The sequence below is a fragment of the Narcine bancroftii genome, chromosome 5 (assembly GCF_036971445.1).
Source record: "Narcine bancroftii isolate sNarBan1 chromosome 5, sNarBan1.hap1, whole genome shotgun sequence".
NCBI classification, from domain to species: Eukaryota; Metazoa; Chordata; class Chondrichthyes; order Torpediniformes; family Narcinidae; genus Narcine; species Narcine bancroftii.
In genome coordinates, this window is record NC_091473.1 from 142,079,234 (window position 1) to 142,106,262 (window position 27,029).

General features: G+C 44.7%; 1 protein-coding gene across 4 annotated transcripts in view; it reads right to left on the reverse strand.

Moving 5' to 3' along the window:
* Window positions 1-20,505, reverse strand: part of bcar3 (BCAR3 adaptor protein, NSP family member) — a 191,784-nt gene extending 171,279 nt beyond the window's left edge. For 2 of the 4 annotated variants that reach the window (XM_069939279.1, XM_069939278.1), the window contains exons 1-2: window positions 20,395-20,482; window positions 18,746-18,857 (exon numbers count right to left, since the gene is read on the reverse strand). The gene's annotated coding sequence lies outside the window, so the exon portion shown is untranslated. Of the gene's footprint in view, window positions 1-18,745; window positions 18,858-20,394 lie in introns of all 4 variants that reach the window. The other 2 variants (XM_069939283.1, XM_069939280.1) reach the window with 2 other exon arrangements.
* Between the last annotated feature and the right edge of the window lie 6,524 nt (window positions 20,506-27,029).

The window sequence follows — 27,029 nt, forward strand, 5'->3', positions numbered from 1 at the left end:
AAGTCAACCCCTTCATCCCAGGGATCAACCTAGTAAACCTCCTCTGGACCGTCTCCAAAGCCAGTATGTCCTTCCTCAAATATGGAAACCAGAACTGGACACAGGACTCCAGGTGCGGTCTCACCGATACCTTATACAGTTGCAATATTACCTCCCTACTCCTGAATTCAATTCCTCTAGCGATGAAGGCCAACATTCCATTTGCCTTCTTAATAACCTGCTGCACCTGCAACCTAACTTTTTGCGATTCATGCACAAGCACTCCCAAGTCCCTCTGCACAACACCATGCTGTAGTTTTCACCCTTTAAATAATATTCAGCTCTTTTATTTTTCTTGCCAAAGTGGATAACCTCACACTTACTAACATTGTACTCCATCTGCCAGACCTTTGCCCACTCATCCAGCTTAACTATATCCCTCTGCAGACTCTCCACATCCTCATTACAATTTGCTCTTCCACTCAATTTGGTGTCATCTGCAAACTTGGCTACACCACATTTTGTCCCCTCCTCCAAGTCATCAATGTAAATAATGAACAGTTGTGGGCCTAACACTGACATCTGCGGCACCCCACTTACCACTCTCTGCCAACCTGAAAAACTCCCTTTATCCCGAATCTCTGCCTCCTGTCAGACAACCAATTTTCAATCCGGGCCAATAGACTTCCCCGGACTCCACTTTCCTGTAACTTACTGAGAAGTCTCTTGTGCGGCACCTTATCAAAAGCTTTCTGGAAATCCAAATATACAACATCAACCTGTTCCCCTCTATCCACCGCACCCATTATATCCTCAAAGAATCCTAACAAGTTTGTCAAGCAAGATCTTCCCTTTCTAAAACCATGCTGCGTCTGCCTGATTGAACCCTTACATTCCAAAAGTTTTACTATTTCATCTTTAATGACGGCTTCAAGCATTTTGCCAACTACAGGCCTCAAGCTAATTGGCCGATAATTCCCAGTCTTCTGCCTACATCCCTTCTTAAAAAGTGGCATGATATTTGCTGTCTTCCAGTCTGCCGGGACCTGCCCAGAATCCAAGGAATTTTGGTACATGACCACCAATGCATCAACTATAACTTCTGCCATTTCCTTCAGAACCCTTGGATGCATATCATCAGGACCAGGTGATTTGTCTGGCTTTAGTCCCATTAGTTTCTCCATCACTACTTCCTTTGTAACAACTATTTTATCAAGGCCCTCCCCAACATTCGCACCTTAAGTCCGCACTTGGGCATGCTGGACGTGTCTTCACCGTGAAGACTGACACAAAATATTTGTTCAATGCCTTGGCCATTACCTCATTTTTTGCTACCAGTTTTCCTTTCTCATCCTCCAAGGGTCCTATGTTAACTCTGGCCACCCTCTTCTGTTTTATATATTTATAAAATTTTTTGCTTTCTGTTTTTATATTTTGTGCCAATTTACTTTCATAATCCTTTTTCCCATTTCTTATTACCCGCTTTGTAACCCCTTGTTGTCTCTTAAAGTTATCCCAATCTTCCAGTTTCCCACTGCTCTTTGCAGCTTTTTACACCTGCGCCTTCAATTTTATACTCTCCTTTATTTCCTTTGATAACCACGGTTGATTTTTCCCTCCCTTGCTGCCCTTTTTGTTGAGCAGTACAAAATATTTCTTTGAAAATCTTCCACTGTTCCTCAACTGTTTCATCAATTAGCCTGTACTCCCAGTCCACTCTGCCCAATTCCTCCCTCATCGTCTGGTAGTCACCCCTGTTTAGCATTGCTTGCCAGGTAAAATATTATAGCGGTGCTGATACGAGATAGATTGGAGGCCTCATCAAGGGAGACGGCGTGGGTGGAATTAAAAAATGGAAAAGGTGAGGTTATAATTCTTTCTTTGGCTTGGCTTCGCGGACGAAGATTTATGGAGGGGGTAAATGTCCACGTCAGCTGCAAGCTCGTTTGTGGCTGACAAGTCCGATGCGGGACAGGCAGACACGGTTGCAGCGGAAAATTGGTTGGTTGGGTGTTGGGTTTTTCCTCCTTTGCCTTTTGTCAGTGAGGTGGGCTCTGCGGTGTTCTTCAAAGGAGGTTGCTGCCCGCCAAACTGTGAGGCGCCAAGATGCACGGTTTGAGGCGATATCAGCCCACTGGCGGTGGTCAATGTGGCAGGCACCAAGAGATTTCTTTAGGCAGTCCTTGTACCTTTTCTTTGGTGCACCTCTGTCACGGTGGCCAGTGGAGAGCTCGCCATATAACACGATCTTGGGAAGGCGATGGTCCTCCATTTTGGAGACGTGACCCACCCAGCGCAGCTGGATCTTCAGCAGCGTGGACTCGATGCTGTCGACCTCTGCCATCTCGAGTACTAGGGATGAAAGCGCTCCAATGAATGTTGAGGATGGAGCGGAGACAACGCTGGTGGAAGCGTTCTAGGAGCCGTAGGTGATGCCGGTAGAGGACCCATGATTCGGAGCCGAACAGGAGTGTGGGTATGACAACGGCTCTGTATACGAATTATAGCTGTGTATTATAGATCACCTAGTGGGGAGTGAGAAATAGAGGAGCAAATGTGTAAGGAAATCACAGAGATTTGTAATAAGCACAGAATTTTGTTAGTGGGAGATTTTAATTTTCCTAATATAGATTGGGAAACACATTCTTTGAAGGGGCTGGATGGATTAGAATTTGTAAAATGTGTGCAGGATTTTTTTTGCAGTAGTATGTTGAGGTACCCACTAGAGAAGGGGCAGTGTTGGATCTACTGTTGGGGAATGAGATAGGGCAGGTGACTGAGGTGTGTGTTGGGGAGCACTTCTGATCCAATGATCATGGTACCGTTAAATTCAACATATTTATGGAAAGGGACAGGTCTGGTCCAAAGATATAGAGTGATTGGTAAGAAAGGTTCAGGCACTAGGTATTAATGTTGAGTTAGTCAGATAGGTTCAATGGTGGCAAGAGGGTAGATGCCAGAAAGTGATGGTGGAAAAATGTCTGTCAGGATAGAGGCAGTGTGTCTCAAGGATCGGTGTTGGGTCCCTTGCTGTTCATCATTTACATTAATGATTTGGATGATGGTGCGGTGAATTTGATTAGTAAATATGTGGATTATACAAAAATACAGGGGAGTTGTGGATAGTGAAGATGGTTTTTGTGGACTGCAGAAGGATTTGGACTGCTTCGAAGAGTGGGCTGAAAGATGGCAGATGGAGTTTGTGTGAGGTGCTTCATTTTGGGAAGAATAATCAAAACAGGGTGTATGCAGTGAAGGGGAGGACATTGAGGAATTCAGAGGAATGGAGGGATCTTGGAATAACAGTTCATCGTTCTTTGAAAGTGGAATCTCATGTGGATAGAGTGGTAAAGGCGGCTTTTGGTATGTTGGCCTTGATAAATCAAAGCATAGAATATAGGAGTTTGGAAGTGATGTTGAGACTATTCAAGGCATTGGTGAGGCCGAATTTGGAATACTATGTGCAGTTCTGGTCCCCAATTTATAGGAAGGATATCAATAAGGTAGAGAGGGTGCAGAGAAGATTTGCTAAATTGTTGCCTGGATTGCAGTATCTAGAATACAAAGAAAGATTGAGTAGATTAGGTCTTTATTCATTGGAGCATAGAAGGTTGAGGGGGGATTTGACAGAGGTATTTAAAATTATGAAGGGGATAGATAGAGTAGATGTGAATAGGCTCTTCCCCTTGAGGGTAGGTGGGATTGGAATGAAGGGTCATGAGTTAAGGGTTAGGGGAAAAAATTTAGAAGTAACAGAGAGTGGTGGCTGAGTGGAATGAACTTCTGGAAGAGTTGGTTGTGGCAAGGTCAATTTTGTCATTTAAGAAAAAGTTGGATATGTGCATGGATGTGAGGGGATTGGAGGGTTATGGGCAGGGTGCAGGTAAGTGGGAGTAGAGATCACTTAAATCAGTTCGGACTAGAGGGGCCGAGATGGCCTGTTTCCAGTCTGTAATTGTTATATAGTTATATAGTAGGTGAGTGGAAAGAAAAAGGGCAAGAACCACTGATATAAACCTTCCCTACTTCACCCTCATTACCCTCTGCTTACCTTGCAAGGCTTTGCTTTATTGTCAAGGTTTGTAAAATGCAATGTAAAGTACACTTCAAAATTCTTTGTTGGCTGTAAAATTCTTTGGGATTACGTGAAAGGCAGATTCCTCCAGCATTTTGATGTGATTACATTCAAACTCAACCCCACTGGAGCTTGTGGTAAAGCAGTGTGCTCCAAATTAGACCTGTTCCAACAGTTTTCAAAAGAAATTTCCCAAAGGTGTCATTTCCTGTGTACTGATGATCTTTACTGACATTCTACGCAATGTTTCAATAAAGTTTAATCCATTTAATGTAAATAGATTGATAAGGGAGTTAGTGTTTCTCAAGTGTGATTGGAACAGATTTTTTCCTCTCTCCCACCTCCCCATTCAAAACAGATTGAACAAGTTTATAGCTTTGTTACTACCTGATCAACACATTTCATTGTCTTGCTCTTCTCTTGTCCCTCTCCTACCCTCTCCACTTGTTCGTCACCCATACTTTCCTTCCTCCAGCTCCCCACCTCTTTTTTCCTTCGTCCTATCAGAGTACATCTTCCTCAACCCTCCGCCTTTTCCTCCTATCAGAGGGCATCTTTCTCAACCCCTACAGCATCATTCCCTCTGTTTCTTTCTTTCCCCCCCTCCCCCCAGGTCATCTCACACAGCCAGACACCTTACCTCCCGATCAATTCTCACCTTTCCTTCTGCCTGTCCTTGTATCCAAATCCAATTAAGACTTTTTTTTAAATTTTAGTCTCTACTCCTCCCCCTGCCCATCTCCTCAGCCTTTTAATTCAGGCACCTGCCCGCTTGTTACTCATACCTTGAAGGGCTCAGGCTTGAAACTTGGGTCATATATACACATCTTTAACTCTTATGAAAGCTTCAAGACTGCCAAGTTCCTGCAGCATTTCTGTAAGTTAAACTTACAGTTCAAAGTAAATATTTCATCATTTTCATGACAACCTTAACTTTGTAGACCCAATGTGTCTTGTATCTCACTGATGGTTCAACAGCTCATGCAAAATACAGTTCTTCTTTCCACAATGTTTCCTGCTTGGCTCACCTATAAATGTTTACTGGTACTGCAGTCACACCACAGAACAAATGGGACTGCACAGCCAGCATCTGAATGAATGACCTGCGTTTACTCCATTGGTTTATCCTGTTTGATTACCCTACCCTTGATGAGAGATATTGAAGTGTTGTAAGTGTCCCAAATGCTAGGCAGTTTCACGTGGAATGCTAGAGAAGTGAAGGTGTGGAGGAAGGGGAATTTGCCGGTTCAGACCATGAGCGTTGTTCAATTCCATCTCTATTTCCCTATTGCACGAAGAACACAAACTGGGTGTTTTAGTTTGACAAAAAAAGGACTTAAAACTTGAACAAATGATCAATCTCTCAAACATTCTTGTGTGGCGGCCTATGGTGTCTCGACACACAAGATGGTGCCTGAAAACGGCCATCCTGCAAGGGCCATGCAGACTAAATCAGCTTTCTTCATGAGCTGCCGGCAGCATGGTGGGAAATGGTGAGCACCAGCAGGAACGCCGGCTTATCCACGTCCGGCAAGCCGGTGACATCATTTCTGCCAGAAGCCGGCAAGCCAGTGACGTCATTTCCGCCAGAAGCTTCTGGAGTTGTAGCTGCTAGACTCACAAATTCTTCTTGCGTTGCTTTTGAAGAAGTGTCCATGCACACGAGCTGTGGTCACAATACTCTTGGTCCTTTTGTAGGCAAGACTCGAATTGGGCAGCCTCCACAAAGCTTCAAAGACCCGGGCACCAGTCTCTCCAAGTAACTTCACTGTTAGTCACAATCAAAATGAAGCCCTTTGCTTCCCAAAAGACCTCCTGGCACAAGTCAACCCACTGAAAAGGCCCAGTCATTCACAGAGCAGGCTTTGCTCTGAATTCCACAAAAATGACTGACCACAAGAGCTGCTTTCAAAAAGCTGCTTTCTCTTCAGCCATCACAATGGTTCTCCCTTGCAAAATCCTAGTCTTTGCAAATGCATCGAATTCTGGAACAGACTGTGACCAAACTTCTTTCAGTTCTTCCAATGTATTCAATGTGACTTGGGTGGTGCTTGTGTGAAATGTTAAGATAATCCTGTTTTACTAAAACAAGACCTCGTAATAAAGGTTAGAACACTTGGCATCTGGATATAATAATGGTTTGCTGGTTGAGTGGAGGGTTGTTTATCCCAATTGGAGGTTGTGACGAGTGGTGTTCCGCAGGGATTGGAACTGTGTCACGTCCATCCAGGATGCTTCCCAGTCTCTTCACTACTTTGACAACCAATTCCCCAGCCCCCACCATCTCACTTTGGGTCGTGAGAGGAGACCGGAGCACCTGGAGGAAACCCACACAGTCACAGGGAGAATGTGGACACTCCACACAGACTGTAGAGTAGAGAGACAAGCATACACCCAATTGTGCCACTCTACAGCCTGCCCTTCGTATCAACACAGATGTTGTTGGCAGCAGCAGAATTTATAATCCACCCGAATTTGAATAATCAAGATTCAGTTTATTATCACTGTAATAAAACAGCATCATATTACATGAAATTGCTTTTGCCTGCTGTAAGGCAGACAGATTTGCCATCAGCAGACATTGCCTGAAGCACCTCTTACAGTCAAAGAAGGAGAAGCAAGGGAGAGTCCTCCCAGTGTCTGTAGATTTGCCTCCAGCGCTTCTGCAGCTGCACAGAGTCCAGTCCAAACCACTGGCAAACCGAGCTCTAGATCTGAACCTCCGACACAGTCAGGAACCCTTCAGCACCCCCTCACATCCCAGTTCTGATACCCGATACCCCTTCAACTAGTTTTAAGCCAGTCTCCGGCAGCCTGGCACGTCTCCCAACAGCATTTCCAGCAGCTCCCAGCCTCGAGTCGCCAGCTTTCAGCCACAGAGCCCCCTCATTGGTGCGCCACCATGGTCATTGCCCCTTGGGACGTCTCCTCTGCTTCTCTCTCTCTCTCCAATGGGGGATGATCTCCCCATTTTCTGGTGCCTTGCACCAGTCCTCCGCTCGCTTGGATTCTGCGCAACCTCCTGGCTGCTGCCAATCATAGCTGCCGTCTTGAGCGCAGGACGCATAAGTTTAAATAAAACTACCATTGGGTCCTTTAATGGGCCAAAGCCTGTGTAGACCTGATGGCAGTTCACTGGGTGGTTGGATACTGTGGGAGCACTGCATCTCCACTCCTCGCTCCCCACGGGTCCGCAGCAGTGCTACCATTTTCATTGCCTATTTGAAGCAGGGCAAATCTGGTGTTGCTCTGAGCTTGGACATAGTATCCAAGTGTTGTGGACCTTGAACCTCAGGGAATTATGAATAGAGCATCACAACATCAGGAAAGGAAGAGTGAAGGTCAGCTTCTTCCCATCTAGCATCAGATTTCTGAATGAACAATGAACCACAGACACTACCTCACTTTTCCTATTTTCTTGCACTATTTATTTTTGAATTGTAATTTATAGCAATATTTGCACTTTGAAGGCTGCCATCAAAAAAAATTTTGTGATATATTCATGACAATAAATTCTGATTCTGAAGTGGGGTGGGGGTGGTGGGGAAATCAAGAACACACTGAATACAAGACAGAGTGAACAATGTGGCTTTTGACGCATTCCAGAGAAATACTGAAACTACAGCAATAAGACGATCTGCCCAAGGAACTCAGCTGGTTGAGCAGGCATCAATGGGAGGTAGAGGATGGCTGACATTTCGGGTCAGAACCCCTCATCAGGATGATCAACTGAGACCCCACTGCCAGTCAGCCCAGACTGAGACTGCCCTCAAAGTGGAGGAACAGCACCTCATCTTCTGTCTGAGTGCCCTCCAACCAGGTGGCCTCAACATAGACTTTTCTGATTTCCGTTAAACCCTCCACTCCACCTTCTTCTCCCGTCGCCTTCCCTCCAATTCCTCTCTCCTCCTCCCTTTTTCACCTGTCTACTTTTACAGAGCCAAAAATCAATTCTCCTCTTTTCTTTTATCCAATTAACTCCTCTTTTGTTGGGCTAGACTCCTCCCCCTGCCATGCTTCAGTCTTTATTGAGATGCCTCCCATTTTTTTTTGCTTATACCCTGAAGAAGGGCTCAGGCCCTCCTAAGAACACACGGAAGCTGCTGGAGACTGGTGCCGGGCTGCAGACTGCTGGAAACTGGCTCGAGTTGGCCGGAAGGGTACCAGAATGCGAGGAGGGGCAGAAGGGTCCCTGACCATGCCTGAGGTTCATATCTGGAGCTCGGGTTGCCAATGGTTTGGACTGGACTCTGTGGAGGCTGCAGAAGCACCAGAGGCAAATCTACGGACACTCGGTACCTCATTGGGTGAGGGGGTGGGGGGGCACACTCCCTTTTGCTTCTCTTTCTCTGACTGTAAGAAATGCAAGAGGTGCCTAGGCAACTTCTGCCGGTGTCGAATCTATCTGCCTTGCAGCAGGCAAAAGGGAATTTCGTACTAATGTTTTATTACTATAACAATAAAATGAATCTTGAACGGTGAAAGACCAGCCAAGTTCCTCCAGCATTTCTATGTATTTTTCCTTCAATCAGCATAATCTGCAGACTTTCATGTCTCACCCCATCGAAATTTTGACCACCTCCCTTCTCCCAGCCTAGTTCCTCCCAACAGATTGGGGTTTTTTTTCTTCACTCCAGATTCTAGCATCTGCCCATGTCTTGTGTCTCCAGCTGAAGCAATACAGAAAGAAATCTCTCGGAGTAAACAATTTAAACGTGCTTATTATCTACATATTAGACCAGATTGATGAGGTGTACACTTCCCTGCCAAGTTTGAGACAAATCACTACAAGCTTAGACAGGGTGGAACCAAACGATTAATCCCCTCCCAATTACATGAACCCGTCTCCTTGAATAAACTTTGATAAATTGATAAAGACAAACAATATCTTAACAATGATTGATGTGAGAATTTAATCCTATTCTTCCACATTGTAGTCTCCGCGAAGGTCAGGGTGAAGGAACATTAAGGAATACGGTTGGCGTAGCGGTTAACGCAATGCCTTTACCGCATCGGGGACTGGGGTTTGAATCCCACGCTGTCTGTAAGGAGTTTGTACATTCACCCTGTGAGTGCATGGGGCTTCGGTTTCTTCCCACCATTCAAAACGTACCAAGGGTGTATGTTAATTGGGTGCAAATTGGGCAGCATGGACTTGTGGGCCGAAATGGCCTGTCTAAATTAAAACAAAAAAATTTAAAATCATTAATAGCATGCAAGAGACACCTGTTAGTGGTCCATACACCCACCACTAACCCACTCGATAGTCAGGCAACTTTTTTTCCTTCATCTTGCGAGATGAGTGCTCTTCACTTTACCGCCTCGAGCAGCAAGTTGTGCACCTGGGCAAGTCAGATGGAACTTTATTTTTGCTTCCTTCCCTTCCCAAACCACAATGAAGCAAGCAGTAAAAGTGTCCCTGCACCAATTTCAAACCATTGCCACACTGGTGAGTATTTGACTGCAGTGGTTCACCCAACTCAACCACTTTTCTACCCAGCTGCACTCCAGAAAGAGAAGATGGCTTGAATAGGACATACGTGGTAAATGGGAGAGCATTGATGAATACAGAAGAGCAGAAAGATTTAGGAGTAATGGTACATCGTTCCCTGAAGGTAGAAACTCACGTGAATAGGGTGGTGAAAAAGGCTTTTAGTATGCTGGCCTTTATCAATCATTGCATGGAATATAGGAGTTGGGAGGTGATGTTGAGATTGTATAAGACGTTGGTGCGGCCTAATTTGGAGTTCTGTGTGCAGTTCTGGTCGCCTAATTATAGGAAGGATATGAACAGAGTGGAGAGAGTGCAGAGAAGGTTTACTAGAATGTTACCTGGGTTTAAGCATCTGGAGTATGGGGAGAGATTGGACAGATTGGGTCTTTATTCTTTGGAGCGTAGAAGGTTGAGAGGGGATTTGATAGAAGTATTTAAGATTATGAAAGGGATAGACAGAATGGATGTGGATAGACTATTTCCGTTAAGAGGAGGAAAGATTAAAACAAGAGGACATGAGTTAAGAATTAAGGGGCAGAGGTTTAGAGGTAACATGAGGGGGAACTTCTTTACTCAGAGAGTGGTAGCCGTGTGGAATGATCTTCCGGGAGAAATAGTGGCGGCGGAGTCAATTGTATTATTTAAGAAAAGGTTGGACAGGTATATGGATGAGAAGAAGATGGAGGGTTATGGGCATTGTGCAGGGAGGTGGGACTAGAAAGGGGTGTTTGGTTCGGTGCGGACTAGAAGGGCCTAATGGCCTGTTTCCGTGCTGTAATTGTTATGTTATGTTATGTTAACAGGATGGTCTTAGAATTGCTTGATTACATCTGACAGGAACATTGTCGGATCAACACAAGGGAAACCATTCACCCATCCAACATCTTTCCATGGGTATGAACGATCTCTGATAACATCTACCTACCACGTATTTGAAGACGTGATTGCAGTGCAATACTCAAAAGTACTGGAGAAGCTCAGCAGGTCACACTACATCTTCTGTCGGTATTCTCCCCTCCTTTTTACTCAGGCGCCTGCCTGTTTTTTGCTCATACCTTAAGGAAGGCCCAAAACATTGGTTCTCATAGACGCTGCGTGACCTGCTGAGTTTCTCCAGCACTTTGCTGTATTGCACACAAGCCTGAAGGTTACTCAAGTCAAGCCATTGATCGATCATGGGCACTGACCTCCCATTCGTTGAAGGCATCTATGTGAGGCGCTGCCTCCACATAAAGGACCCTCATCACCCCAGTCACAATCTCTTCACACTATTACCTTCAGGCAAAAGGAACAGAAGCTGGAAGTCCAGCATCTTCAGGTTCAAGAACGGTTCCGCCCCCCCCCCCCCCCCCCCCCCTCCACATCAGCTATCAGGCTTGAGAAGCTTCCCACACTACCCAAATCGTAAGCTTCTACAGGGGCTCCAAAGTCTGCACTATTGGAAAAATCACTTTTTTTCCTTGCACTGACTGCAACTACAAATACTTATCTCTTACAGTCAATATTTGATATTTATTGTTTCTTTTTCCATTCTTGCATTTTGTGGTCATTTAATTTACACTGTTTTTTTAAACTTTATTTAAGATTTTATAACATGAATAACATATAGGATTACATTTTTAAAAAAATTAAGAATAAAATAATAAAATTACAATACAGTATCAGTAATCTAAATAAACTATACCCTCCCCAATAATTGTTACACATTAATAACCCAACTCAAATTAGTCCAACCCCCCCCTTTCCCCCCAAAATAAAGTGAAGAATTAATAAAGTTAATAATATGAGAAAAAAAACCCACTTACAAAAAAAACCAAAACCGATTAAAATACTAACAAAAAGAAAAGTAATTAATACTAAGATATCAGACTTAAAAAACATATTTAATTTACACTGTTGTAGTTGGTGTATACTTGTACCTGTTTGGCGATAGCAAAACTTTCTTTGCATTGGTATATATCTGCACTTAAGTAATGAGAATAAAAGCTCAACACCATCATTCACCACTTTCTCTTGAGGAAAGGCTCCGTATTAAAATTCTGTTAACCCGTTTGTATCTGATGCCGCTTAAGATTAGTGTAGTCTTTGGGAAACTTCCATCGGCTCGAACAGATTGGCTTCAGAGTATACCTCCAGCATCTCAGCAGAAACACATTCACGTCATTCCACACCGCCCGCACCCCCCCCCCCCCCAATCATATGAAGTGAGAATTTAATCCTATTCTTCCACTATGAATGCAATTCTTGATCAGTAGTCGGCCTTTATAAGCTTCATCAGCCCATCAAAACCCTTTTACTGTTTTACCTTTGGAGGGTTTTTACAATCACATCACTGAACATGCATTGTTCTGCAAGTGTCAAAGGTTAAAGGTTATTCTCACGGTCAGCGCAACGTTGTTACAGCGCCAGCAACCGGAGATCAAATTCCATGTTGTCTGAAAGGAGTTTGCACGTTCTCCCTGTGTCTGCATGGGTTTCCTCCCACCATTCAAAAACGTTCAGGGTGGGTGTAAATGGGTGGACTGAAAGGGCCTTTTACCAGGCTGGATGCCTACATTTCAATTTAAAATAAATTTAAAACTTGCATCAGTTTTCACACCTGGGAGTTCAGGCATTTTGCATCCATGAATCAAATATCTATTACAAGGGCCCGAGAGAAAGGCCAACATGGCCTATTTCCACTCCGTAAATGGTTATATGGTTATGGTTATATGACATTGTCAGATTGAATACCAATCAGTATGCAAATACTTTACACCATTTTATTGAGAATGTGAAATATGGGAATGGTCATCATTTAAACCAGTGGTTCTCAACCTTTTTCCTTCCCTTCCCACCCACATACCACCTTAAGTGATCCCTTACTAATCATAGAGCACCGATGGCATAGGGATCACTTAAAGTGGTATGTGAGTGGGAAGGGAAGGAAAAAGGTTGCGAACCACTGATTTAAACCTATTTTATCTCCCATTCCAGATGATGTCATGGACAGGTCTAGAGTGATGGACATGGACAGGCTGATGGATATTGAATGCTGTATTAGAACTGTCGCTGAGGAATTAGTCCTTCCTTTTCAACAATTTTCCTGTTCTTCATGCCCTCATCATTGGGATTCATTCCAATTTTATCTCTCACCAGAAGATGAAGAGAAAACAATGAAGGCCCACTCTCCTTGTTGGGTGAAAGGCGCCAGCCCCTTAGCTGCTTTCTCTTCATCAACCTGGAGGCCTGCCAGCAAGTGCAGTGGTTGAGTTCTGGAAACCAGGATCAGACTGCCAGAAGTGTGATTTCATGAGCTCACAAATGATAGTCACACCAGACAGGAGGAAGATCCCACGACTCTACAAGGCTAGACATCAACCCCCTAATTCCTCCTCATATCTACCCCTAGACCAAGGCCCCACTAACCATCATCACGGTATATTCTCTCAGATGTTATCACATTGGGTGATCTCCCTCACCATCAACCTTAGCTGACAGTTCATCAACCCCACACCACCTGCTTCTATCTCTGACCCAAGTGAATTGCTGTGGCAGTTTGTTTCTCCCCTCCAAACTTATCTAGTTTGCCATCATCCTTTACCCCCTCATTCAGTCCCTTCCAACATCTAGGTCTCCAATCACGCTCTCCACCTCTTTGAAAGTTCTGATTCCCTGGCCCCCATGCCATTATCTTCACCAATGATGTACAATTCCTTTACACATCCATTCCCCACCAGGAAGGCCTCGGGGACCTCCTCTTCTTTCTTGAATGCACAGCCATTCATACCTCATCAACTAACACTCTTCTCCACTGGGTGGGACTGATTCTCACCCTCAACAACTCATCTTTCAACACCTCTCATTTACTCTCCAGATCTAGGGGTGTAGCCATGGGCACATGTATTGGCCCCAGATATCCCTGCTATGTGGTCAGGTATGTGGAGCAATTCCAGTTCGAATCCTACTCAGGTACTCCCCAAGTCTTCCTCCACTACATCGTTGGCTGTACTGATGTTACCTCCAAAACCAGTGCAGACCTTAACAATTAACTTCACCACCAACTTCCACCTATAAAATTTACCTGGACTGTTTCAGCCATCACAACTTCCTGGGCCTATTAGTTTCCATCTTTAGAGGCAAACTGTCCACAAACATCTATTAGAAACTCTCGTGGGTACCTGAATTATACACCTCTTCCAACCCTGTCCCTTCCCCCATCCCCCCTCCCCCCCTCCTCCCCCCCATTCCTTTGTCTCCATTGCATCTTTCCCAGGATGAGACCTTCCACTGTAGGACATCTAAAATGTCCTCTAAGAAATGCAGATACCCCCCTTACTGTCATCAATAAATCCTCCACCGGTGTTTCCTTCATTTCTCGTACTTTCACCCTCCACTCAGGCAGAACAATTCCCCGTGGCTCTCACTTTCCACCTCACCAGTCTCCACACCTGACACATTATCCTCCGACACTTCCAACAAATTCAGCGTAATCCCGTCACCAGCCACATCTTCCCCCTCACCTCCCTTATTTGCTTTTCACAGGAACCAATCTCTCCAGGTCTCCCTGGTCTGCTTTCCCCTCCCCAACCACCTTTCTGGCCCCTTTCCCACTGTGATCGGTGTACAACTTTTCCCTTCATCTGCACCCCCCTCCCCCTCACCTCCATCGAGGGCCACAAACAGAACTTCCAGATGAGGCAAATCTTTACCTAGTAATCTACTCCAAGCATTGTACTCAGTGTAGCCTCCTCTACATCCTTGAGGCCAAACCCAGTCTGCTTTGTCAAATACCTGCGCTCTGACTGTTGGGTCTAAGTTTGAAATGGTTGGCTGCTGGGAATTCAATTTTCTTCAACATTCCCACCCAGACATGTCTGTGCTTAGCCTCATCCATTGTCAGGGTGAGACCAAATGTCAACTTGAGAGACCATACATCGTATTCCTTCAACCCAATGACATGAACATTAATTTGTCTAATTTCAGGTAACCCACACCCTCATCTGATCAAAGTCTCTTTAACTGCTCCTGCTCTTACATTTCCCTCGAGCCTTTCCCCCTCCCAGTAATCTTCACCTTCCGCAGCTTCTGTCCAATACCCCATCACTTCATAAGCCCCCTCAGCCTCTTCCATCCCTTCATATTGTTCATATCTCTCCTCCCCACTTTAGTCCTGACAAAGAATCCAACACAAAACATTGATGCTGTCTGACTCGTCAAGTTCCTCCACCATCTCACTATTTCCCTCCCACCTCAAGATTCCAGAATTTGGAGTCTTTGTGTTTCTCCAAGGCCAGTTATAGCGGTCCATGGAACACGAAACACATTTTAACCTAGAAGATGGAATTACGTCAGCTTTCTACGACTCCGTTGGCTTTATGTATTCATTTTATCGTGGAATTGTTTACACTGGTAACCTGCCTTACACACCACCATTAGAGCCCTCCCTTCCCCATGTTCCCCAATCCTACCCCAATTGCAAAGAGTCAGACTGCAGGCTAGTGACTGAGAATGAGTCAATATCACACCTCAATCCCCAATGCCATTCAGGAAATCTTTGACTGCTTGGCATGACATCAGTACAATCTAGCCCATTACAATGCTGGCTTACTGGGAATCAAGAGAAAGGAAGTGCAATGTTAGGCATCGTTTTAGCATGTCAATCTTTGCATTTCCAATTTTTGTCCCTCTCTAAGGCAATTGAACCTCTGAAAACAAGGGTCAGAGAAAGTAAACAGCCTACAGTTTACTCAGTCAGATTTACTGTCACCATGACAAGCATGGAGCTAAACATTAAAAGCTTTTAACATTTGTAAAGATGTTCCCCCTCCAGTGCTTCACAATGCTGGTGAGGTAGCTCCTGATTGGCTGCCATGTCCCTCTACTTCCCGATACAAGTTAGCAGTAAACTCACTTCTCGTGTGTGGCAAGTTTCCAAATTCTCCACATTTGGATGGCATTGCGCTGATAATTTTGTTGCAAACTATTGGCACAACATTGGGTTTGGGGCTAAAACTCTATTCTTCTAATAATTTAAATTAGATTTGCACAGCTGGTCGGGCAACAATCGGCTGATTCCAAGGTGGCATGCGAGATGTTTGACTTATTCATGGTTTAGCTCCTTTGTTAAGCTAAAAGAATCAATCCAAGGACCTCCCCGCACTAAGGCCCTTGGTGAACAACTAAAAGATGGGAGCGGCAGGAGATGCACGACACCCTCCCCTTTTCTTTACCAATGGAAAATCATAGAAGGGAATGTCACCCTGGGTTCCTCATTCTGAGGAACATCCAAAGGCAAGACAATGAACTTGTAACAAAGGCAATTTTGAAATTTTTGAACAAGAGAATTTATTGTCCTTTCTCACCTGATCATGGATAGAGATGAAATTCCAAACCTCTTGATTAGTTCACCCACATACCAATCATATTTTCTATACGCTTCCTCAGAAGCCCCCTAGGATCCAGGACCTCTCGCTGTAATTTTTATTTCTGCTGGTTCTGAAGTGACTGATGAGGTTGGGGAGAACCACAGACCCCACCCAGCACGATTGAGGCAAGGGGAGGCTCATGGACAGGTGGCCTGGGGTGACATGCATTCCACTTTTCCCAATGTACCATGTCCATAGTCTCAGCACCTTTCAACTCTGAGCAGTCATGGGCCAAGGATTCTTAGGCGTCAGCGAAAATGCTGATCCTCCATAGAGACACTGACCTCCAACCTTTCCTTCCCAATTTGTTCATTTTTAAAGGATCCGGATATCGCTGGCAAGGCAATACATTTACTGCCCATTTACAATTATACCCTAACTGGTGATGAATCACTCCTTAACTTTTTCTGGGAAGGGTAGCAGATACTGTTATTGGCAAGGGTTCCATGATTTAGAATATTTTCAAAGCAACTTGGAGGGCAACCCACAAGTGAGGGTGTTCCCAGGTGTCTGGTGCCCATTGGTGTTAGGGGTCACAAGTTTAGGAGATACTGCTGGAGCAATCCAGGCAAGAAACTGAATTGTGGCTCATCCAGCAAACAGATGGCACCCACTCTATGCCGGTGAATGATGGTGGTGGATCAGGGATGACTCAGATGGACTGCTTTGTCTTTGATGGTATCAAACTTCTTGAGAGACTTGTTAGTGTTGCACTGATCCAGGTAAGTACACGATATTTCAATGCCCCTCTTGACTTGTGTCTTGATGGTGGAAAGACCGAGGTTTCGGAAGGATTTGCAGCCTCTTTATTTTTAGACATACACCACAGCAACAAGTCCTTGTGGCGCACAAGCCCATGATCCCTAAATACAATAATTTTTCTACAAAGCCCGTACGGCTTTGGAATGTGTCATGGGGTGAATATGCAAACTCCTTACAGAAAGCGTAAGGTCGCTGGTGTTGTAATAGTCTTGTGCTAACCATTGCACTGACGTGTTTTCATCCATTTATTACCAGGATGGGATAACAGACTGTCAGACCCTGCAGAGCGTGCGAGCTGTTACATGGTACATCTTGCCTAACGTGTCTAGGCTTTGTGGAGAGCATCAATATCTCAGCTAGCGTCAGGGGACAACTTTTCAACATGATTAACCATTAGCCTTTTACTAAATGCTTCCATGATGTTGGTCTGCCAGCGGGAACTTAAACAAGTCACCTTGAGCCTCCTGCACCAGTAAATCTGTCATTTTTTAAAAATATACAAAAGGAGCAAGACATCACTAGTGAGATCAACATTTACTGCGTGTTATTGCAATGGCTTACAAATGAGCATGTTAAAACCAAGATTGGAAAAACAAATGTTGTGGTTTAGCCACAGAGACTTACGGTATGGAACATGTTAAAGTGCATTCTGAGGAAACTCTCTTACTGTAAAGAGCACCAGGCAACCCTAATGGCATCTCTTCAGCTGCCTCACAACAGGCAAAAGGTAAAATTTATCATGTACATTACATTTTTAATGTACTATTACATGACAACAAAAGTATCCTTGCTGTAAAATAGCAAATGCAGCTGTCAACCTTCACAACAAACTACTAGAGAACATGAGAGAGACAGATACCCATTGACCGGGACGCAGTGGAGAATTCTCCTGCTGCGCATCTGAAAGGGCAGGTAGGACAGCAGTTTAACATTTCCACTGGAAAACATCCCATTGAGCTGTGACACTCAGAAGTGCCAGCATATATAGAACATTCTGATCTCTACAATGGTATTTGTATTGAAACCCCGCCCCGGGTAACTGGCACCTACAGGGATTGGTGGATGCTGGATAAGCGAATTTGCCAATTGCTTGTGTTTGCGTGTTGCGTGATTGGTGAACTGACCATTTTAAACTTTCATATTTTTTAACCGATTTATTTTCTACGAATTTCTTTTTGCCAGTTGCTTGAATTCCAGATAACTGGGAATTTACTATATTAACCTCCTGTAGCAGAGGCAGGAGTTCCCCCAGATGAACTATTGCCGACACCTTGAACAAGGTATCTTATGTACCCATATATCCTGCTTAGATGGATACCTTCATTTACCAAGCATGGCTAATATCATGTAATATTCCCTGCCTTTGGATAGGTTAGAACTTGAGAGGGGAAAAGCCTGATTCTAATTCTAAACAGAAAGACTTAAAGGTGTGGATGTAACTATTTTAATCCCAGTTCTGTTTTAGATTAGATTTGAAACCAAAAAATCCTTGAACTGCAATCTGCCTTTGCATAACTAAACTCAGCTGTTATCCTGGTGCTGATACGATAGATCTATGTGCTCATGAGATAATTATATGTTGGATGGACGGATCAGCATGAAGAGGTGGTATAAAATAATTCAGAACAAGCTTCCAACTAATTTGAATTGATGGTTAATAAGAAGAAAATGGAGCACAAATAATTGGACAGCTTGTTCAAAGGGAATTGAACTCTTTTGTATTCTAAGATTCCTTGACTTTTTCAAGCAAATTCAAAGGGATGAAATTTTAATAAAATGAATATCAGGGCACAATAGCATTGACACAGGATTCTCTCCCCCCCCCCCCCCCCACCCCAAAGACAGGACACCTCTGTTCCATTTCAAGCCATGGGTACCATCTTCAAGCACTCCCACCCCGCTCCATGCACACACGACTACAACTTTAAAGTGTACATTCCAACACAAGGCAAAGCAGATGGTTTGCATTTTCAGTGACCATATATCTTGCACATGAGGGAAGAGTCAGAACAGAAGTCAAATACTTACTGCCTTATCAGCAAGTCAGAACACAAAAGGATCATTCCTCGTCTTTTCTCGGCAGTCACAGAATATTTTCTTCATTTAGCAACTGTGGAACCATTTGAATTCCCATTTTAACCTGGCAGACACAGTTACAGAAGTTTTGGTAAGCATTTGAAACTTACCCAAGCACTTCTTTAGTGATCATGCAAAAAGCTTTGAACATTTTTTCCCCAAGATTACACTCTTTGCATCACTGGTCTGTAGCCAATGAGACATGAGGTTTGGAATGCACGCCATTTTACTTTCCATGGAAATCCAAGTGTGGTTGATCCAACTTTCTAGCTCTCCTATCAGCTGTTCTACATACCTCACACAACCCAGCAATGCCAATGAATCGCAAAAGGTTGGTTTGCAGGTGCAGCAGGCTATCAAAAAGGCAAATGGACTGTTGGGCTTCATTGCTGGAGGGATTGAATTTAGGAGCAGGAAGGTTATGCTGCAACTGTACATGGTCCTGGTGAGACCGCAAATAGAAACATAGAAGATAGGAGCAGGAGTAGGTCATTCGACCCTTCGAGCCTGCTCCGCCATTCAACGAGATCATGGCTGATCTTAAAGTTCAGTACCCCGACCCCGCCTTCTCTCCATAACCTTTAATACCCTTATACTGAAGAAATAGATCTAATTCCCTCTTAAATAGATTTAATGAACCTGCCTCTACTGCCCTCTGTGGCAATGAATTCCACAGATTCACCACCCTCTGGGTCAAGAAATTCCTCCTCATCTCGGTCCTAAATGGTTTGCCTATTATCCTCAAACCATGGCCCCGGGTTCTGGATTTTCCCATCCTTGGAAATATCCCATCTGCATCCATTCTGTCCAGTCCTGCCAGAATTTTATAGGTCTCTATGAGATCCCCTCTCAATCTTCTAAACTCCAGCGAGTACAATCCCAATTTGCGCAATCTTTCCTCATAAGTCATTCCTGCCATTCCAGGTATCAGCCTGGTGAATTGCCTCTGAGGGTTGGGGAGTTTACTCCTCTGCTACTTGCTCCGCCCACGCAGCTGCGCCACACGGACTACACTGCGAAATTCATTGCTTTGGTTAACTTTGGAGGATGCAAGAGGCACCTTGCAATGTATACGTTCTTTCGTTTCTCAAGATCCATCCCCACGCAGTTCCCACCCCTCACTCTGGTCTCTAAGTCCCTCAACCAGCCTTCGTAGAAGCCTCTGTCAAGAGAGAGCCATCATAGCAGACCAAGGAATCTGTCTCAAGAGGCATCAGGGCCCCCACCCCACCATGGTCACCACCTCCTGACCCTACTACCTTCAGGCAGAAGCCTGATGTGAAGTGCATCCAGGTTCAAGAACACAACAGAATCTTGCCCCTCCCCAACCCTCAGTGGCCACCCAAAGATGAAACATCACTTTTTCTGCACTAACTCCAAATAACATCGACCCTATTAGGTTTATGGTCTTCTTTGTCCCATTGCAACCCTTAGGAACTTAGTTTATACCATTGCAGTTAAACAAGGACGCCTGCAGATGCCAAGTTCAACACACAGACGTGGTGACATGATGTGTCTAAGAGTCTCTTCCTGTGTCATTGTCCAGTTGATGGTTCAAAGAGTCCGGCCAACTCGGTGGAAAGTCACACCAATACCAATACCTGGGTTACGGTCCCCGCTCGCCAGCGCCTGTCCGGACTTCAGCGCAGGGAGAGCCGCGCTCACCTCTCCTTCGGGAAGCCTCCTGGTCTCGGACTGAACACACGGCAACTGGCTCAGGCTGAGCCGGCCGGCCGTCCCACCCACTGACACACCTCGGAGCGGCCGCACCACCAATCGCTGCCCACATCCCGCCCCCAAAAGGGGGCTCGTCCCCAAAAGCAGCGCTCTTATTCCCCCCCAGCTGCAAAATAATGGTGGTAACGTTGCCATCCGCGCACCGGGCAGACTTCCTCGGCCAGGACCAGGGTGCTCCTGGAATAAAAAGTTCGACCACTTGCATCATAACTTTGCAACACCTCCTCTTGCTTTCCTGTGTGCGATGTCAGGGGGCTTATCTATCAGCAGCAGGGTTAGTGCAGAGTCCAGCAACCCCCCCCCCCCCCCCAGACCACGAGTGCAGCGCCTGAGGGCAGTGGGAACCCACAGGTGAAGGCAGAACCATTTAATTTAGGGGAATAAAGTTCAGAATCAGAATTTATTCCCATGAACAAGTCACGAAATGTGTTGTTTTGCAGCATCCTGCTGCAAGCATTCATTGAAACCAGCAAGATTGCCAAGGCAGTGGAGTCCAATAGGGTCAAGGTTCCTTTTAGTAACACGGAATAGTACATTAAAAAGGTAACGTGCATGATATAGTTGAACTTTTGTCTGCCATCAAGCAAATACCCCTAATAATAGGAAAAAGAGGGTGCTTTCAGGGTCACCAAGAGCTTGTGGCCTTTCAGCGCACAGACTCCTGTTCGATTCACCGGCACCCGAGCTCCAGGTCCAAACCCCCAGCGCCTGATTCCCTTCGGGAGCCCTTCTTTGCCCTCAGCACCCTCTGGAATTCCGGCCCCCGGTACCTGCACCCCTTGAGCCAGTCTCCACGTCAATGACGAGGGAAGTGATTCGTGGAGAGCAGGGGAACTTATGAGGGGACAGGACACGGTGGGCAAGGGCACTTCCATCGGGCAGTTCTCAACAGATGTGCCGAGCCTCCTTCATCCGGTGTGTTGGCCAGGCCTGTGCCACCCTCTGCAAAAAGTGAGCAGCTCAAAAATTCTGCCCGAGTTCCTGGTGAATGTGCAGGGTGGGCAGGACGTGAGGGTACACTCTCTTGATTCTGCACAAGCCATTGAAGATCCCCGTCCTCCAGGGCTGCGGACCCATGCCTAGGAACATAGGAAGAGGTGTCAGCCACATTACAATCTTGAGTTACCAACCTTTCCATCCTAGAAATAATTTCTGCTTATTTGTACTCTCTCTTTCTCTAAATTGTTCATGATTTTGAATATCTCCACATAACCCTCTCTGTTCCATCGAGTTCCACATTTTTTTTATTTAGAATTACAACACGATAACATTTGTTGGCTCTTGGACTGTACCTGTTGGAGTACAGAAGGATGGGGGGCACCTCACAGAGACATTCCAAGTGCTGAAAGGCCTGGACAGAGTAGATGTGGCAAGGTTGTATCCCTTGGTAGGGGGAGACGAGTGCAAGAGGGCACAACTTCAGGATAAAAGGGCATCGATTTAAAGCAGAGATATGGAAAAATCTCTTTAGTCAGAGGATCGTGGAACGTGGCCAAAGGCAGCTGTGGAAGTGAGGTCATTTGGGGTGTATTTAAGGCAGAGATTGACAGGTATTTGATTCGTCAGGGCATCATGTGTTATCAGTGAAAGTCGGGGGGTGGGGCTGAGTGGGTGGATGGATCAGCTTATGATTAGAATGGTGGAGTAGGCTCGGGCACACAATCCATGCTGACACCTGAAGATCACTCCAATGGAGTACCATCTATCGGGCTCTACCTGCCCTCTCCACGGGGTGTACAGGATCCCTCTCTAAAAATCAGAAAAAAACTGCAACCGCAGCAAATCTGAAACTAAAGCAGAACATGATGGAGATACTGAAGAGGTCAGGCCGCATCTGTTACGGAGAGATGCCAAGTCAAAGATTCAGGCCGAAGACTACTATTGTTTTCTTTCTGCAGGTGTGGCCTGACCTGCTGAGTATTTCCAGCACTCTGCTTTTGCTTCGCAGCCCTCCACGCTCTTTGAAGAATAGCAAAGGAGTACAGATATTCCTGTCTCGATTGTTACAGAAATTATGTTGTTAGTTATATTTAAGTTATAAATATGTTATTTTCAGTAAAAGGACTTTGTGGGGTGGATACAAGAGACACTTGATTGTCCATTGAAATATTGAAGACATTGAATGTTTGCCCAAAGAAGCAGTTTGACTGCTAATTCAGAGAAGTAAATAATTCTCCATTGAAAACTGGAACAATGAAGTTTACTAAGAAAGCACCTGTGTACACATACAGCAATTCTACTTGTTGGTCTGAGCAGACAGCCCGGAAGCATTTTATCCTAAACGTTTGGAAGAGAGGAACTTTAAACAGAAGCCAGTAGTGATGTCATGTCATGTGATTACAATGGCAGGAAAGCATCTTTAATATTGCACCAGTTTCATCTATAGTCAGAAATGCAGTAGCCTTCAGTGAGAGAGGTGCTGTTGTGTCGTATTCTCCTTGTCATTGGGAGGTACACAGAATCAGTAGTTTCAAAGAGAAAGAACCACTTCACTGTCCCTTTGTCAAAAGAGGACAAATCTATCATATCCATTTTAAAATAGTCACTTCATGTAACCCTTGCCTGGGTTTGTGAACTCATCGTGTAAAATACAATTCTGTAACCTCCACGCAAGGGTGGGGGGGGGGATATGTGGAAAATCATTCATATGAAGAAATATTTCTCTGAAAGCAAAGCTACCAGAATTCGTGAGTTTAAGAACTTTTGAGCAGCAATTTAAAGACACTGAGTTTCAACACAAAATATTTCTAAGACTGAACTTTAATCTCTTCAGAATTGTGCCTGAACTGTAATGGTTTGGGAATTCCCCACCCCCACCCAACACACACACTTGCACATAGTGGGGTTAGGTTTAGAGTTAAGTAAGATTTTATAGTTATTAATAAAAATTATTGTTTTGAAGATACCATTGTCTTGGTGAATTTCTATTGCTGCTGGTCTTGATCTTAACAAATTAAGCATGACCTGTGCTCCATGTGCTGTAAGTACTTAATTGGCTGTACAGTGCTTTTGGATGTCTTCAGATGTGAGAGAGTTACAAGTTATTTCTTCCAAATGTGAATCTTGGGCTGAAATTCTCTCATGGCTTGTGTGGATCCAAACTGTTCCAACCATGAATATCTGTAAAGACACAAATGATATCCCTCTTTCTTCAAAGAGTGCTGGAAAGAGCCAGCAGGTCAGGCCACATCTGTGAAAGCCTACTGCAAAACTCTGTGAAATCTCTCTGAGGGATGCCTGTGAAGAAGTTCTCCCCTGCTCTCCAAAGGGAGTTCCATGGGATTCTCTCTCACTGCTCTTCATCTGTGATCTCTGATGCTCTCAGGCTTTAGGGCCACCTCCTGGATGTGGGACTGTGCTCCTTCCCCTGGCCCATCACCATTTTGTTCAGGTGTCTGCCTACATTTTTTTCATACCAGAATGATTGGCCCAAGCTCGAAAGTTTGGTTATGTATCTTTATCTTTGCTCTTTAAAGTACAGTGCACCTGCTGAGTTCCTCCAGTATTGTGTTTTTACTTCACTCAAAGATTAGCAGGAAACAATGGCTGATTGCAATAATATTCTGAATTGAAGTCACAAGAGGTCCCTCAGCACTTCAGAAAAAGCATAAATCTCTCCCTGTACAATGTGCAGTGTGTTTGGAGCACTTCCCTCTGGTTGCATCCATGTTTACATTTTGTTTGTACAATGACTGTGCTTGTGTGTCACTTTTAGGTCAGCGGAGAATATCTTGCCTCCGGGGCAGATTGTGGTTTAAGTCCCACGCATGAAGCTTCAACACATAACCCAGGCTGCCTCTTCAAAGTGTTCCTGAGGCGGATGAGATGTTAGACTGAAGCCCTATCTGCACTCTCAGTTGGACATGAAAGATCACAGGCAACTGGATAGTGCCTGAAAACAGGCATTGTAATTGCAATGTGTAATTAAAATGTCCTCTCTGGACATGACCCACATTAACTCCAGCCTCCTTGACAGCCCATATCCACTACAATTTGCTAACTGTTACCACAGGTCCACAGCAGACACCAACTCCCAGGCCCAGCACTCCGCCTTGCAATATCTGGATAACGATATCCATGTCAGACTTCTTTAATTGACTTAATCGACGGTATAGCTCAATCACCCCAGTGCCCAAGAAGAGCAGGGTGAGCTACCTCAATGACTATCGCCCAGTAGCCCTCACATCGACTGTGATGAAATACTTTGCGAGGTCAGTCATGGCTCAAATTAACTCGTACCCAAGTAAAGACTTGGACCCACTGCAATTTATTTGTCACCACAATCGCTCCACAGCCGATGCAATATCAGTGGCTCTCCACTCAAATTAAGCATGACCTGTGCTCCATGTGCTGTAAGTACTTAATTGGCTGTACAGTGCTTTTGGATGTCTTCAGATGTGAGAGAGTTACAAGTTATTTCTTCCAAATGTGAATCTTGGGCTGAAATTCTCCCATGGCTTGTGTGGATCCAGATCACCTAGAATACAGCAACACATACATCAGGCTACTCTTCAACTACTACAGCTCCGCTTTCAACATCATCATACCTTCATTGCTGGTCCACAAGCTCCAAACCCTGGGCCTCTGCGCCCCCCCCCCCTCACTTCCTCACTATCAACCAACGCAGGCATACCCCAAGAATGGGGGCTTAGCCTGCTGCCCTACTCATTATACACCCATGACTGTGTGGCCAAACATGTCAAATGCCATCACCAGAATCACAGAAGCAATGAGGAAGTGTACAGGAGGGAGATAGATCGGCTCGTTGAGTGGTTGCCACAATAGTCGTCCTCAAACTCTGAGACATAGGTATCAGTCTTCACTTCTACAACCGGTTCCTCATCTTCCTGGCCTGTAGACTGCAAGTAGTGAGGATGGGCGACAACACTTCTTCCATAACAATCCTTAACACCAGTCCCCCACAAGATTGCGGAATCAACACCTTACTGACCTCCCTAAACACTAGTGACTATGTGGTCAAATACTGCCGTAACTCCATCTGCAGGTTTGCAGATGACACCACCATGGTAGGTCAGATCTCAAACAATGTTGAGTCAGTGAAGAGGAAGGAGATGGAGAATCTGGTGGCATTGTGATAAGATTTTCTTTTCCTTTTCCTCAATGTAAGCAAAATGATGGTTCTGTGACTTCAGGAAACATGTCCCTGTATACATTGATGGAGGAGCCGGTGGAAAGCTTTAATGTCTTCGAATCACTTTAATGTCCTGTCCTGATCCAACCATGTCAGTGCTACAACCAACAAAGCACACTAATAACTCTACTTTCTCTAAAACCTGTGGAAATTTAGCATGTCGCTGAGGTCTCTCATCAATTTTAATGGAAGCACCATAGAAAGTATCCTGTCCGGATGTATTACACTTTGTTATAGGAACTGCTCTGCCCAAGACCACAAGAAATGGCAGAGCTGTGAATGGAGCTCGGGTCATCACACAAACGAACCTCCCCTCCCTCAACTCCATTCCTACTTCCCTCCGTTTCTTGAAAGCTGCCAACATATTACAAGACCCATGCCGGCCTGGTCACACCCCTTCTGTTGGCCGGACGTTATGTGAGCTTGAAAACATGGACCTCCAGATTCAAGAACAGTTTAGGTTCTGCTGTTATCATACTCCTAAAAGGATGTCTCAGTGGTAAAAGATGATGCCATTTTCTCTATAAACTACATTTTGCCTTTGTAACATTATACCCTGCACTTTTTGACTTTCTATAACATTAGGACTTCACTCATTTTATTATTACACAACCTGCTCTATGCAAATTAAACAACAGTCTGTAGGTGCAGTGATTGTAAATTTAATGCACAAAAGAGCTGGAGAAATGTAGCGTTCTTTATATAGGAAAGATACATAGCCAACATTTTGGGCCTGAGCCCTTTGTCGAGGTACAGTAGGTGCAAAAAGTTGGTAGGCTTCTGAATAAAATGGCAGGGGGAGTGGCAGGGGGAGTGGCAGGGGAAGGAGTACAGGCATGAGGTCACTATTGGACATGGGTGGGAGTGAAGAAGAGGAAAAAGCTTGGAAGTAATCGCTTCATGGTGTGTTATAGTTATTGAAGATTTGCCCAAGCATTCTTCTCCTCTTCACTGCTCTCCTCGCTGCCACCTCTCTCAAATTTAGACCAACAGCCAAAAGCAAACCACAGCATACATGTGATCCACTCTGGGTGAAACCCGCAAGTTATATAATTCAGTGATAATGATGAATCGTACTACAGAGAAGAGGTGGAAAATCTCATGGTCTGATGCGAGAGTAACAGATTTCAGATTTATTATCAGAGTACATACATGATATCACATATAACCCTGGGATTCTTTTTCCTGTGGGCACAGCAGAATTACCATTTATTGCTTGTGCAAATAAAACAGTGCACAAGTGTAAACATGTAAAGAAATAAAGAACTGTAAACAGATAACAAATGTAAACAAATTGTGCAATACAAGAGAATTTTAAAAATATCAAATAAGTGCACGAGTCCTTAA